A 16,829-nucleotide genomic window follows, 5' to 3' on the forward strand; every position below is an offset into this window, starting at 1 on the left:
ATTGTCAGATTTACCAAGGTGAAATGAAGGAAAAAATGTTAAGGCCAGCCAGAGAAAAAGGTCACGTCACCTACAAAGGGAAGCCCATCAGACTAACAGCAGACCTTTCAGCAGAAACCCTACAAGCCAGAAGAGATTGGGAGCCAATATCAAACATTCTTAAAGAAAAGAATTTCCAACCCAGAGTTTCATAGCTGGCCAAACTAAGCCTCATAAGTGAAGGAGAAATAAAATCCTTTCCAGAAAAGCAAATGCTGAGGGATTTTGTCACCACCAGGCCTGCCTTGCAGGAGCTCCTGAAGGAGACACTAAATATGGAAAGGAAAAACTGGTACCAACCACTGCAAAAAACACACCAAAATATAAATACCAATGACACTATGAAGAAACTGCATCAACTAGTGTGCAAAATAAGCAGCTAGCATCATGATGACAGTATCAAATTCACACATAACAAAACTAACCTTGGCCGGGAGCAGTGGCTCATGCCTGTAATCCCAGCACTTTGGGAGGCCAAGGCAGGTGGATCACCTGAGGTCAGGAGTGCGAGACCAGCTGGGCCAACATGGTGAAAGCCCCGTCTCTACTAAAAATACAAAAATTAGCTGGGTATGGTGGCCGGTGCCTGTAATCCCAGCTACTCAGGAGGCTTAGGCAGGAGAATCGCTTGAATCCAGGGGGCGGAGGTTACAGTCAGCCGAGATCATGCCATTGCACTCCAGCCTGGACAACAAGAGTGAAACCTTGTCCAAAAAAAAAAAAACAAAAACAAACAAAAAAAACCTTAAATGCAAATGGGCTAAATGCTCCAATTAAAAGATAAAGACTGGCAAATTCGATAAGGAGTCAAGACCCATTGATCGGTGTGCTGTATTTAGGAGACCCATCTCACATGCAAAGACACACATTGGCACAAAATAAAAGGATGGGGGGAAATTTACTAACCAAATGGAAAGCAGAAAATAAAAATAAAAAATAAAAAAAGGAGGGGTTGCAATACTAGTCTCTGACAAAACAGACTTTAAACCAACAAAGATCAGAAAAGACAAAGAAGGCAGTCCCAGCCACCAACCGCAGACAGTGGAATCCTTGGGCTCCTGAGCTTCAGGATGATTCATGCTGAGATGGACCCAGAAGAAGCACTTTGTTGGCAATCCTACTAATAGTGACTTTGAGTTGAAGACAGCTGAGCTCCCACCCTTAAAAAATAGAGAGGTCCTGCTTGAAGCTTTGTTCCTCACTAGGGACCCTTACATGAGAGTGGCAGCCAAAAGACTGAAGGAAGGTGATACAATGATGGGGCAGCAAGTGGCCAGATTTGTGGAAAGTAAAAACGCAGCCTTACCAACAGAACTATTGTACTGGCTCCTTCAGGCTGGACAGCACACTCCATTGCTGATGGAAAAGATCTGGAAAAGCTGCGAACAGAATGGCCTGACACAGTACCACTGTCTCTGGCTCTGGGGACAGTTAGCATGACAGGCCTCACTGCCTACTTTGGCCTACTTGACATCTGTGGTGTGAAGGGTGGAGAAACAGTGATGGTTAATGCAGCAGCTGGAGCTGTGGGCTCTGTTTTGGGGCAGATTACAAAGCTCAAGGGCTGCAAAGTGGTTGGAGCAGTAGGGTCTGACGAAAAGACTGCCTGCCTTAAAAAGCTTGGATCTGATGTCTTTAACTACAAGACAGTAGAGTCTTTGAAGAAACTTTGAAGAAAGCCTCTCCTGATGGTTACAATTGTTATTTTGATAATGTAAGTGGATGGTTTTCAAACACTGTTATCTCCCAGATGAAGAAATTTGGAAGAATTGCCACATGTGGAGCTATCTCTATATATAACATATACATATCTACATATAACACCTGTAATCCCAGTACTTTGGGAGAATGAGGCAGGTGGATCGCCTGAGGTCAGGAGTTTGAGACCAGCCTGGCCAATATGGTGAAACCCCCGTCTCTACCAAAAATACAAAAATTAGCCGGGTGTGGTGGTACCAGCCCACTTCCCCCAGGCCCAATCCCAGAGATTGTTAGATCTATCAGGAGCTTCACATGGAAGGGTTCATTGTGACCTGCTGGCCAGGAGATGCCCACCAAAAAGCTCTAAAGGACTTGCTGAAATGGGTCTCAGAGGGTCAAATCCAGTACCAGGAATATATCATTGAAGGATATGAAAACATGCCAGCTGCATTTATGGGAATGCTGAAAGGAGATAATTTGGGGAAAACAATAGTGAAAGCGTGAAAAAAAATGACACATGGAATCTGAATGCCATTTAGGTGATTAATTTGTTTTTCACCATTTAGCAAAAATGTGTACTACATTAAATGTCTAAGAAATAGTACTAGTAACGGGTTTGACCTACCTAATAAAATACATTTAACTGGTATGTAATTAGTGATGGAGGATGAAAATTTCAGAGCCAACAACAACCAGCCACCTCACTGTTCACTACAGCTTCTTCTGAGTTGTGGTAGAAAATAATGGCTTTGGAGTTTGAAAGTTTATCAAACACTGCATGTTCTCACTCATAAGTGAAAGCTGTACAATGAGAAAACATGGACACGGGGAAGGGAACAACATATACTGGGGCCTATAGGGGGTGGGAGGAAGGAGAGCATCAGAATAAATAGCTAATGCTGTGGGGCTTAATACCTAGGTAATGGGTTGATAGGTGCAGCAAACCACCATGGTGTACGTTTACCTATGAAACAAACCTACACATTCTGCACGTGCATCCCAGAACGTGAAATAAAATAAAAATTAAAAAAAAAAAAAGAAAGACAAAGAAGGGCACTACATAATGGTAAAGGGATCAATTCAACAAGAAAAGCTAACTGTCCTAAATATACATGAACCCAATACAGGAGCACCCAGATTCATAAAACAAGTTCTTAGAGACCTACAAAGAGACTTAGACTCTCACACAATAATAGTGGGAGGAGACTTTAACACTCCACTGCCGATATTAGACAGATCAATGTGACAGAAAATTAACAAGGATATTCAGGACTTGAACTCAGCTCTGGATCAAGTGAACCTAATAGACGTCTACAGAACTCTCCACCTCAAATCAACAGAATATACATTCTTCTCAGCACCACATAGCACTTACTCTAAAACAGACCACATAATTAGAAGTAAAACACTCCCTCAGCAAATGGAAAAGAACTGAAATCATAACAAAATTATCTTAGAATATAGTACAATCTAATTAGAACTCAGGATTAAGAAATTCACTCAAAACCACAAAATTACATGCAACTTGAACAACCTTCTCCTGAATGACTCCTGGGTATATAACGAAATTAAGGTAGAGATCTAGAAGTTCTTTGAAACCGATGAGAACAAAGAGACAATGTACCGGAATCTCTAGAACACAGCTACAGCACTGTTAAGAGGGAGATTTATAGCACTAAATGCCCATATCAGAAAGCTAGAAATCTCAAATTGACAACCTAACTTCATCATAAAAAGAGCTAGAGAAACAAGAGCAAATTAGTTTTAAAACTAGGAGAATACAATAAATAAATAACATCAGAGCACAAATGAAGGAGATAGAAACACGAAAAACCCTCCAAAAAAATCAATGAATCCAGGAGCTGGGTTTTTTTTTTTTTTTTTTTTTTTTTGAGGTGATGGATACTTTATTTATCCTAATGTGATTATTACACCTTGCATGCCTGTATCAAAGTATCTCACGTACCCCATCAATATACATAGCTGCTATGCACCCACAAAATTAAAAACTTAAAAAGAAAATAAGCACTTTTGTGTAGCAGACACTATCAGAAAGTGAAAAGACAACCTATTAAATGAAAGAAATTTTTTTTTTATTATTATTATACTTTAAGTTTTAGGGTACATGTGCACAATGTGCAGGTTAGATACATATGTATACATGTGCCATGCTGGTGCGCTGCACCCACTAACTCGTCATCTAGCATTAGGTATATCTCCTAAAGCTATCCCTCCCCCCTCCCCCCACCCCACAACAGTCCCCAGAGTGTGATGTTCCCCTTCCTGTGTCCATGTGTTCTCATTGTTCAATTCCCACCTATGAGTGAGAATATGCAGTGTTTGGTTTTTTATTCTTGCGGTAGTTTACTGAGAATGATGATTTCCAATTTCATTCATGTCCCTACAAAGGACATGAACTCATCATTTTTTATGGCTGCATAGTATTCCATGGTGTATATGTGCCACATTTTCTTAATCCAGTCTATCATTGTTGGACATTTGGGTTGGTTCCAAGTCTTTGCTATTGTGAATAGTGCCGCAATAAACATACGTGTGCATGTGTCTCTATAGCAGCATGATTTATAGTCCTTTGGGTATATACCCAGTAATGGGATGGCTGGGTCAAATGGTATTTCTAGTTCTAGATCCCTGAGGAATCGCCACACTGACTTCCACAATGGTTGAACTAGTTTACAGTCCCACCAACAGTGTAAAAGTGTTCCTATTTCTCCACATCCTCTCCAGCACCTGTTGTTTCCTGACTTTTTAATGACTGCCATTCTAACTCGTGTGAGATGGTATCTCATTGTGGTTTTGATTTGCATTTCTCTGATGGCCAGTGATGGTGAGCATTTTTTCATGTGTTTTTTGGCTGCATAAACGTCTTCTTTTGAGAAGTGTCTGTTCATGTCCTTCGCCCACTTTTCAATGGGGTTGTTTGTTTTTTTCTAGTACATTTGTTTGAGTTCATTGTAGATTCTGGATATTAGCCCTTTGTCAGCTGAGTAGGTTGTGAAAATTTTCTCCCATTTTGTAGGTTGCCTGTTCACTCTGATGGTAGTTTCTTTAGCTGTGCAGAAGCTCTTTAGTTTAATTAGATCCCATTTGTCAATTTTGTCTTTTGTTGCCATTGCTTTTGGTGTTTTAGACATGAAGTCCTTGCCCATGCCTACGTCCTGAATGGTAAAGCCTAGGTTTTCTTCTAGGGTTTTTATGGTGTTAGGTCTAACGTTTAAGTCTTTAATCCATCTTGAATTGATTTTTGCATAAGGTGTAAGGAAGGGATCCAGTTTCAGCTTTGTACATATGGCTAGCCAGTTTTCCCAGCACCATTTATTAAATAGGGAATCCTTTCCCCATTGCTTGTTTTTCTCAGGTTTGTCAAAGATCAGATAGTTGTAGATATGCGGCGTTATTTCTGAGGGCTCTGTTCTGTTCCATTGGTCTATATCTCTGTTTTGGTACCAGTACCATGCTGTTTTGGTTACTGTAGCCTTGTAGTATAGTTTGAAGTCAGGTAGTGTGATGCGTCCAGCTTTGTTCTTTTGGCTTAGGATTGACTTGGCGATGCGGGCTCTTTTTTGGTTCCATATGAACTTTAAAGTAGTTTTTTCCAATTCTGTGAAGAAAGTCATTGGTAGCTTGATGGGGATGGCATTGAATCTGTAAATTCCCTTGGGCAGTATGGCCATTTTCACGATATTGATTCTTCCTACCCATGAGCATGGAATGTTCTTCCATTTGTTTGTATCCTCTTTTATTTCCTTGAGCAGTGGTTTGTAGTTCTCCTTGAGGAGGTCGTTCACGTCACTTGTAAGTTGGATTCCCAGGTATTTTATTCTCTTTGAAGCAATTGTGAATGGGAGTTCACTCATGATTTGGCTGTCTGTTTGTCTGTTGTTGGTGTATAAGAATGCTTGTGATTTTTGCACATTGATTTTGTATCCTGAGACTTTGCTGAAGTTGCTTATCAGCTTAAGGAGATTTTGGGCTGAGACAATGGGGTTTTCTAGATATACAATCATGTCATCTGCAAACAGGGACAATTTGACTTCCTCTTTTCCTAATTGAATACCCTTTATTCCTTCTCCTGCCTAATTGCCCTGGCCAGAACTTCCAACACTATGTTGAATAGGAGTGGTGAGAGAGGGCATCCCTGTCTTGTGCCAGTTTTCAAAAGGAATGCTTCCAATTTTTGCCCATTCAGTATGATATTGGCTGTGGGTTTGTCATAGATAGCTCTTATTATTTTGAAATATGTCCCATCAATACCTATTTTATTGAGAGTTTTTAGCATGAAGGGTTGTTGAATTTTGTCAAAGGCCTTTTCTGCATCTATTGAGATAATCATGTGGTTTTTGTCTTTGGCTCTGTTTATATGCTGGATTACATTTATTGATTTGAGTATATTGAACCAGCCTTGAATCCCAGGGATGAAGCCCACTTGATCATGGTGGATAAGCTTTTTGATGTGCTGCTGGATTCAGTTTGCCAGTATTTTATTGAGGATTTTTGCATCAATGTTTATCAAGGATATTGGTCTAAAATTCTCTTTTTTGGTTGTGTCTCTGCCCGGCTTTGGTATCAGGATGATGCTGGCCTCATAAAATGAGTTAGGGAGGATTCCCTCTTTTTCTATTGATTGGAATAGTTTCAGAAGGAATGGTACCAGTTCCTCCTTGTACCTCTGGTAGAATTCGGCTGTGAATCCATCTGGTCCTGGACTCTTTTTGGTTGGTAAGCTATTGATTATTGCCACAATTTCAGAGTGTGTTATTGGTCCATTCAGAGATTCAACTTCTTCCTGGTTTAGTCTTGGGACAGTGTATGTGTCGAGGAATTTATCCATTTCTTCTAGATTTTCTAGTTTATTTGCGTAGAGGTGTTTGTAGTATTCTCTAATAATAGTTTGTATTTCTGTGGGATTGGTGTTGATATCCCCTTTATCATTTTTTATTGCATCTATTTGATTCTTCTCTCTTTTTTTCTTTATTAGTCTTGCTAGCAGTTTATCAATTTTGTTGATCCTTTCAAAAAACCAGCTCCTGGATTCACTAATTTTTTGAAGGGTTTTTTTTGTGTCTCTACTTCCTTCAGTTCTGCTCTGATTTTAGTTATTTCTTGACTTCTGCTAGCTTTTGAATGTGTTTGCTCTTGCTTTTCTAGTTCTTTTAATTGTGATGTTAGGTGTCAATTTTGGGTCTTTCCTGCTTTCTCTTGTGGGCATTTAGTGCTATAAGTTTCCCTCTACACACTGCTTTGAATGCATCCCAGAGATTCTGGTATGTTGTGTCTTAGTTCTCGTCAGTTTCAAAGAACATCTTTATTTCTGCCTTCATTTCGTTATGTACCCAGTAGTCCTTCAGGAGCAGGTTGTTCAGTTTCCATGCAGTTGAGCGGTTTTGAGTGAGATTCTTAATGCTGAGTTCTAGTTTGATTGCACTGTGGTCTGAGAGATAGTTTGTTATAATTTCTGTTCTTTTACATTTGCTGAGGAGTGCTTTACTTCCAAGTATGTGGTCAATTTTGGAATAGGTGTGGTGTGGTGCTAAAAAAATGTATATTCTGTTGATTTGGGGTGGAGAGTTCTGTAGATGTCTATTAGGTCCGCTTGGTGCAGAGTTGACTTCAATTCCTGGGTATCCTTGCTGACTTTCTGTCTCGTTGATCTGTCTCATGTTGACAGTGGGGTGTTAAAGTCTCCCATTATTAATGTGTGGGAGTCTAAGTGTCTTTGTAGGTCACTCAGGACTTGCTTTATGAATCTGGATGCTCCTGTATTGGGTGCATATATATTTAGGATAGTTAGCTCTTCTTGTTGAATTGATCCCTTTACCATTGATTAATGGCCTTTGTCTCTTTTGATCTTTGTTGGTTTAAAGTCTGTTTTATCAGAGACTAGGATTGCAACCCCTGCCTTTTTTTGTTTTCCATTTGCTTCGTAGATCTTCCTCCATCCTTTTATTTTGAGCCTATGTGTGTCTCTGCACGTGAGATGGGTTTCCTGAATACAGCACACTGAAGGGTCTTGACTCTTTATCCAATTTGCCAGTCTGTGTCTTTTAATTGGAGCATTTAGTCCATTTACATTTAAAGTTAATATTGTTATGTGTGAATTTGATCCTGTCATTATGATGTTAGCTGGTTATTTTGCTCGTTAGTTGATGCAGTTTCTTCCTAGTCTCGATGGTCTTTACATTTTGGCATGATTTTGCAGTGGCTGGTACCGGTTGTTCCTTTCCATGTTTAGCACTTCCTTCAGGAGCTCTTTTTGGGCAGGCCTGGTGGTGACAAAATCTCTCAGCATTTGTTTGTCTGTAAAGTATTTTATTTCTCCTTCACTTATGAAGCTTAGTTTGGCTGGATATGAAATTCTGGGTTGAAAATTCTTTTTTTTAAGAATGTTGAATATTGGCCCCCACTCTCTTCTGGCTTGTAGAGTTTCTGCCGAGAGATCCGCTGTTAGTCTGATGGGCTTCCCTTTGAGGGTAACCCGACCTTTCTCTCTGGCTACCCTTAACATTTTTTCCTTCATTTCAACTTTGGTGAATCTGACAATTATGTGTCTTGGAGTTGCTCTTCTTGAGGAGTATCTTTGTGGCGTTCTCTATATTTCCTGAATCTGAATGTTGGCCTGCCTTGCTAGATTGGGGAAGTTCTCCTGGATAATATCCTGCAGAGTGTTTTCCAACTTGGTTCCATTCTCCCTGTCACTTTCAGGTACACCAATCAGATGTAGATTTGGTCTTTTCACGTAGTCCCATATTTCTTGGAGCCTTTGCTCGTTTCTTTTCATTCTGTTTTCTCTAAACTTCCCTTCTTGCTTCATTTCATTCATTTCATCTTCCATCGCTGATACCCTTTCTTCCAGTTGATCACATCGGCTCCTGAGGCTTCTGCATTCTTCACGTAGTTCTCGAGCCTTGGTTTTCAGCCCCATCAGCTCCTTTAAGCACTTCTCTGTATTGGTTATTCTAGTTATACATTCTTCTAAATTTTTTTCAAAGTTTTCAACTTCTTTGCCTTTGGTTTGAATGTCCTCCCATAGCTCGGAGTAATTTGATCGTCTGAAGCCTTCTTCTCTTAAGTTGTCAAAGTCATTCTCCGTCCAGCTTTGTTCCGTTGCTGGTGAGGAACTGCGTTCCTTTGGAGGAGGAGAGGCGTTCTGCTTTTTAGAGTTTCCAGTTTTTCTGCTCTGTTTTTCCCCATCTTTGTGGTTTTATCTACTTTTGGTCTTTGATGATAGTGATGTACAGATGGTTTTTTGGTGTGGATGTCCTTTCTGTTTGTTAGTTTTCCTTCTAACAGACAGGACCCTCAGCTGCAGGTCTGTTGGAGTACCTGGCCGTGTGAGGTGTCAGTGTGCCCCTGCTGGGGGGTGCCTCCCAGTTAGGCTGCTCGGGGGTCAGGGGTCAGGGACCCACTTGAGGAGGCAGTCTGCCTGTTCTCAGATCTCCAGCTGCGTGCTGGGAGAACCACTGCTGTCTTCAAAGCTGTCAGACAGGGACATTTAAGTGTGCAGAGGTTACTGCTGTCTTTTTGTTTGTCTGTGCCCTGCCCCCAGAGGTGAAGCCTATAGAGGCAGGCAGGCCTCCTTGAGCTGTGGTGGGCTCCACCCAGTTCGAGGTTCCTGGCTGCTTTGTTTACCTAAGCAAGCCTGGGCAATGGCGGGTGCCCCTCCCCCAGCCTCGCTGCCGCCTTGCAGTTTAATCTCAGACTGCTGTGCTAGCAATCAGCGAGACTCCGTGGGCGTAGGACCCTCCGAGCCACGTGCGAGATATAATCTCCTGGTGTGCTGTTTTTTAAGCCCGTCGGAAAAGCGCAGTATTCGGTTGGGAGTGACCCGATTTTCCAGGTGCCATCTGTCACCCCTTTCTTTGACTAGGAAAGGGAACTCCCTGACCCCTTGCGCTTCCCGAGTGAGGCAATGCCTCGCCCTGCTTTGGCTCGTGCACGGTGCACGCACCCACTGACCTGCGCCCACTGTCTGGCACTCCCTAGTGAGATGAACCCGGTACCTCAGATGGAAATGTAGAAATCACCGGTCTTCTGCCTCACTGACGCTGGGAGGTGTAGACCGGAGCTGTTCCTATTCGGCCATCTTGGCTCCTCCCCCCTTTTTTTTTTTTTTGAAAAAAAAAAAGGACCACTATCTAGACTGATAAATAAGAAAAAAGAGAAGAATCAAATAGACACAATAAAAAATGATAAAGTTGATATCACCACTGACCCCACAGAAATACAAACTACCATCAGAGAATACTATAAACACCTCTACGCAAACAAACTAGAAAATCTAGAAGAAATGGAGAAATTCCTCGACACATACACCCTCCCAAGAATAAGCCAGGAAGAGGTCAAACCCTTGAATAGACCAATAACAACTTATGAAATTGAGGCAGTAATAGCCTACCAACCAAAAAAAGCCCAGGACCAGATGAATTCACAGCCAAATTCTACCAGAGGTACAAGTAGGAGCTGGTACCTTTTCTTCTGAAACTATTCCAAACAATTGAAAAGGAAGGACTCCTCCCTAACTCATTTTATGAGGCCAGCATCATCCTGATACCAAAGCCTGGCAGAGATACAACAAAAAAAGAAAACTTCAGGCCAATATTCCTGATGAATATCGATGCAAAAATCTTCAATAAAATACTGAGAAACCAAATCGAGTAGCCCTTCAAAAAACTTATCCACCACGATCAAGTCCGCTTCATTGCTGAGATGCAATGCAAGGCTGGCTCAACATACACAAATCAATAAATGTGATCCATCACATAAACAGACCCAAAGACAAAAACCACATGATTATCTCAATGGATGCAGAAAAGGCATTTGATAAAATTCAACATTCCTTTATGTTTAAAACTCTCAATAACCTAGGTATTGATGGAACATATCTCAAAATACTAAGAGCTCTTTATGAAAAACCCACAGCCGATATTGTACTGAATGGGCAAAAGGTGGAAGCATTCCCTTTGAAAACTGATACAAGGCAAGGATGCCCTCTGTCACCACTCCTATTCGACACAGTATTAAAAGTTCTGGCCAGGGCAATCAGGCAAGAGAAAGAAATAAAGCATATTCAAATAGGAAGGGAGGAAGTCAAATTGTCTTTGTTTGCAGACAATATGATTCTATATTTAGAAAACCCCATAATCTCAGCCCCAAAACTCCTTAACCTAGTAAGCAGCTTCAGCAAAGTTTCAGGATACAAAATTGATATGCAAAAGTCACAAGCATTCCTATACACCAACAACAGACAAGCAGAGAGCCAAATCATGAATGAACTCCCATTCACAATTGCTACAAAGATAATTAAATACCTAGGAATATAACTTATAAAGGATGTGAAGGACCTCTTCAAGGAGAACTACAAACCACTGCTCAAGGAAATAAGAGAGGACACAAAAAAATGAAAAAAACATTCCATTTTCATGGAATATTCAATATTGTGAAAATGGCCATACTGCCCAAAGTAATTTATAGATTCAATGCTATTCCCATCAAACTATCCTTGAGATTCTTCACAGAATTAGAAAAAACTTAATAAATGAAGACCCCGTTTTGCCAAGACAGTCCAAAGCAAAAAGAACAAAGCTGGAGGCATCATGCTACCTGACTTCAAACTATACTACAAAGCGATAGTAACAAAAACAACATGGTACTGTACCAAAACAGTCATATATACCAATGGAACAGAATAGAGACCTCAGAAATAACGCTACACATCTACAACCATCTGATCTTCAACAAACCTAACAAAAACAAGCAATGGGGAAAGGCCTCCTATTCAATAAATGGTGCTGGGAAAACTGGCTAGCCATATACAGAAAACTGAAACTGGACCCCTTCCTTACACCTTGGACAAAAATTAACTCGAGATGGATTAAAGACTTAGATGTAAAACCCCACATTATAAAAACCCTAGAAGAAATCTAGGCAATACCAGTCAGGACATAGGCTTGAGCAAAGACTTCATGATGAAAACGCTAAAAGCTATTGCAACAGAAGCCAAGTTGACAAATGGGATCCAATTAAACTAAAGAGCTTCTGCACAGCAAAAGAAACTATCACCAGAGTGAACAGGCAACCTACAGAATGGGTGAAATTTTTTGCAACCTACCCATCTGATGAAGGGCTAATATCCAGAATTTACAAGGAACTTAAACAAATTTACAAGAAAGAAACAACTCCATCAAAAACTAGGTCAAGTACATGAACAGACACTTCTCAAAAGAAGACACTTACACAGCCAACACACATGTGAAAAAAAGTTCAACATACTGATCATTAGAGTAATGCAAGTCAAAACCACAATGAGAACCATCATGAGTCAGAATGACGATTATTAAAAAGTCAACAAACAATAGATGCTGGCGAGGCTGTGTAGAAATAAGAACACTTTTACACTCTTGGTGGGAATGTAAATTAGTTCAACCATTGTAAAAGACAGTAAGGCAATTCCTCAAGGATCTTGAACCAGAAATACCATTTGGCCAAGCAATTCCATTACTGGGTATATACCCAAAGGAATATAAATCATTCTGCTATAAGCATACATGCACACATATGTTTATTACAGCACTATTTATAATAGCAAAGTCATGGAACCCCCAAATGCCCATCAATGATAGACTGGATAAAGAAAATGTGGTACATATACACTGTGGAATACTGTGCAGTTATAAAACGGAATGCGATCATGTCCTTTACAGGGACATGGATGAACCTGGAAGCTATCATCCTCAGCAAACTAACACAGGAACAGAAAACCAAACACCACATGTTCTCACTCATAAGTGGGAGTTGAACAATGAGAACAGGTGGACACAGGGAGGGGAACAACACACACCAGGGCCTGTTGGGGGTTGGGAGGCGAGGGAAGGAACTTAGAGGACAGGTCAATAGGTGCAGCAAACCACCATGGCACAGGTCTACCTATGTAACAAATCTGCATGTTCTGCACATGTTTCCAGAACTTAAAGTAAAATAAAAATCAAAATAAAAAAATGAATACTAAATCAAAACTTTTCAGATAAACAAAAGCTGAGAAAATTAAGCAGAAGCAAGTCTACATTACAAGAAATGTTAAATGAAGTTCTCCAGACAAAAGGAAAATGATGTAACTTGCAAACTTATATCTACACAAACAAATGAAGAGTACTGCAAATAGTAGATATGTGGGTACATAAAAAAGACTATTCCCCTCATTTTTAAGATCTTTAATGGATAATTTAATTCTAAGATCAAAATAATTTAGCATGTGGTTCATAACACGCAGAAATAAAATGTATGACAACAATAGCACAAGGGACAGAATGGGGAATAAAATACTACTTTAAGAGTTTCAAATTATTTGTGAAATATCATTATAACATTTAAAAGTAGATTATAATAAATCAAAGATACATATTTTAAAACAAAGAGTAGTGTAGGCAAATGGAAAAATGTGAGCCAAATATGTAGTTTCAAATTTTCTAGTAGCCACATTAAAAATCTAAAAAGAAACCGGTAAAATTAATTTTAATGATTTTATTTAACCCAACAAGAAAAAACTGTCATGACAAGAAAAAAGCTGAACAAATTAAAAATCACCAACTGAGATCTCCCAGAGAATTGAGGTCACAGGGCAAACCACCACTCCGAAAACCAGAGAGATGGGCAGATACAGTGAATCACAACTTACCAGGAGCAGAAACTGTTGAAATCAGTAACTGATAGGAACACTTAAATAGTAATTGACAAATAGCTACAGACTGATTGCAAATTAGCTTGAGAATTAACTCCTAGTGACCCAGTGTAGGGTTCCCCACACTTACGATTTTACTTCTAAAAGCCCAACCAAGGGTCTCACAGTGAAGATGAAAGAAAACATCTCCTTGTGCTTTGGGAAGGGGAAAAGGGGAAAGCAACCCTTTTGAAATTGGCTCAGAGTGTTCTATTCTTCATAACAAAGACCTGCCCTCTACAGAAACTACTTTACCAGGGCCTTATCTGATCAAACATGGGGGCAATTAGACAACTCTAGTGCACTCTACCCATCTTGTCTCACATAAAGAAGGGGAAAAAAGGCTAAGAAATTATTCTGGAAGTTACATCCCAGGGACTTTGCTCATTTGAAAAAAAAAAAAGATTTAAGCAGATGATTATAGAATGTTTCCCTTCCTGTCCTCCCCAATACTTTATTATTACAATAGGGCTCCAGTATAATAAAAGTAGATTATAACTGAGAGCATTAGAGACAGAGTCTAATTAAGAAGCCATTTCTAGGGAAATCCAAGGACGACAAGGTAGACAAAAACAAGGACACTAGAGGAAATTTAAGGCTCTGACACCTATAGCTACAGCAAATACTAAATACTGCATAACTCCTAGCCAGATAAACATAAAACCTTACACGAAAGCCCTATTTACCTCAGTTCCTATTAGTATACCACATACAGCTTTCAAAACAAAAACAAACTACTCAAGTCATCTTAAAATGCAGGAAAAGGCCAGGTGCGGTGGCTCATGCCTCTAATCCCAGCACTTTGGGAGGCCGAGGCGGACAGATCACAAGGTCAGGAGTTGGAGACCAGCCTGAAAAACAAGGTGAAATCCTGTCTCTACTAAAAATACAAAAAATTAAAAAATTAGCCAGGCATGGTGGCACTTGCCTGTAATCCCAGCTACTCAGGAGGCTGAGGCAGGAGAATCGCTTGAACCCAGGAGGCAGAGGTTGCAGTGAGCCGAGATCTTGCCATTGCACTCCAGCCTGGGTGACAGAGCGAGACTCTGTCAAAAAAAAAAAAAGAAGCAGGAAAAAAGACAAGCAGTCTAAAAAGACAATATAAGCATTATAACCAGACCCAGCTATGACACAAATTGTTTTTTTCTAGGCTGGAAATTTTAAATAACTATGACCTGTTAAGGGCTCCAAAGAAAATGGTAGACAACATGTAAGACCAGATTGGTAATGTAAACGGAGAGATGAAAACTCTAAGAAATATTCAAAAACACTGTGACAAAAATAAAGAATGCCTTTGATGGTCTCAATAGACTGAATATGGCTGAAGAAAGAATCCATGAACTCGAAGATGAATTAAGAGAAACTCCCACAACATAAACGTAAAGACCAAATAGAGTGAAGCAATTACAATAGAACATCGAACTGTGAAACAATTTCAGTAAGTGTAACACGCACAACTGAAATACCAGGAGAAGAAAAAGAATGGAGCAGAAGATATATTTGAAATAAAAATGTCCAAGACTTTTCCAAAATAATGACAAACATGAAACTGCAGTTTCAGTTAGCTCAGAGAACACCAAGCAGGATAAATGTCAAAAAAAACCCACTATACGTAGGCATATCATATTCAAACTTCAGAAAAAGAGAAATCCTTCAAAAAAGCCAGAGGAAAGAACAACTTACTTACAGAGAAACAAGGAAGAGTATTACAGATGACTTCTCATCAGAAACCACACAAGCAGGAAGAGAATGGAGTGAAATATTTAAAGTGTTGAGAGAAATAAACCCACTAACCTGAATTCTATATCTAGTGAATTTATTCTTCAAAACTGAAGGAGAACTAAAGACTTTTTCACAGAAACAAAATTGAGAGGTCATTGTCAGCAGACCTTCCCCTGTAAGAAAAACTAAAGTTGTTCTTCATGGAGCAGGAAAATGATCTAGGTCAGAAACTTGGATGCACAACAAGAAAGGAAAAGTGTCAGGGAATGAAGTACAAGCAAAGTAAAATGTTTTGTTTTTCTTATTCTTAATTGATTGAAAAGATAATTATTTAAGGTAATAACAGTAACAATGTATTGGTGATTGTATTCATATGGACAAATAAAATGAATGACAGTAATGTCATAAGAGATGAGAGGGAAAATTGGAAATAGTCTGTTATAGGGTACTTTCACTGCACATGAAGAGGAAGAAATATTAACTGTACATGTATATGGCAATCCATAGGGCAACTACTTAAAAAATTGAAAAGCGTAATTGATATGCTAAAAGAAGAGATAAAATGGAATCATATAAAACCAGAAAATGCAGAAAAAGAGATTTTAAAAAAGAACTCGTACAATGAATAGAAAACGGTTACAAACAGTAAATATTGATTCGACAATATCAATAATCACTTTAAGTGAGAATGGTCTAAATGTACCAATTAAAAGATTGTCAGAGTGGCTAAAAAACAAGATTTGACTATTGTATTTGAATACAGATGTGATTCCCAGTCTATTTTCAGGCAAGTTCTCACCACTGTTTGTTATTTGGTTTCCTGTCATTAAAAAAAGTTGACTAACTTCCCTACTAACTGGCATATTCAGACAGTAAAGAGCTTAAAGGAGAGGGGCTTTGAGCAGAATGGTGGCATCCTGATATAAGAGAGTAAGAGCAGGGAGCTAGGAGATGCATGAAACTGCAGCAAAGTAACCTCAGCCTCTGAATTCAAGTGCCCTTCAAGGAACTGAACTCATTTAACCATACTATCATATTCGGGAAGCAGGGATTATTACTTCCATTTCACATTTTGTGAAAACTGTTAAGTATCTTCTGTGTACTCCAGACAAGACATCCAGGCTCCAGGCCTCTCTTACATGGTCCAGCACTTATTTCATGGAATCCTCTTTACTTTGCCCTTCTGTATTCGCTAGTGCCCACTCCCTTGTCCTCTGCCAATTCCATCGTGGTTCTATAGGAAAATGGGATGTCTGTCATTCTCTGCAGCTGTGAACTTTGCATATTTCTTTGGCTTTAAAATATCTGGCCTGTAGTGATAAGGATTCAGCAAGCCACTGAAAAGCAATGGCACTTAAGAAAATCTCCGGCAACTCTTGTCTTTTCCTCTTGCTTTCTCGGTCCTGCTCAAAGTTGTCTTGTTGGCAGGCAGCCACCTGTGAAATGTGCACATTTCAAAGCAAATGGCTCCAGGAGCTCACAATTGCTGCCAAACGTGTGTGGATTTTAATAGCCCATTTTCATTAGCCTTGTGTGAAATCACCTGTCTCTGTGTTGTTACCCAACTTAATTGTCAATTATGGTGATTAAGCTTGGCTTTCACTACCATCACTGGTAATCATTAGTATTATCGCTG

The 16,829-nt window shown here is 39.7% G+C and overlaps 1 pseudogene; it reads left to right on the forward strand.

Moving 5' to 3' along the window:
* Positions 1 to 962: 962 nt before the first annotated feature.
* Positions 963 to 2,244, forward strand: LOC744799 (prostaglandin reductase 1-like; annotated as a pseudogene).
* The last annotated feature ends 14,585 nt before the right edge of the window (positions 2,245 to 16,829 follow it).

Source organism: Pan troglodytes, chromosome 1 (assembly GCF_028858775.2).
Source record: "Pan troglodytes isolate AG18354 chromosome 1, NHGRI_mPanTro3-v2.0_pri, whole genome shotgun sequence".
In the NCBI taxonomy this organism is placed as follows: Eukaryota; Metazoa; Chordata; class Mammalia; order Primates; family Hominidae; genus Pan; species Pan troglodytes.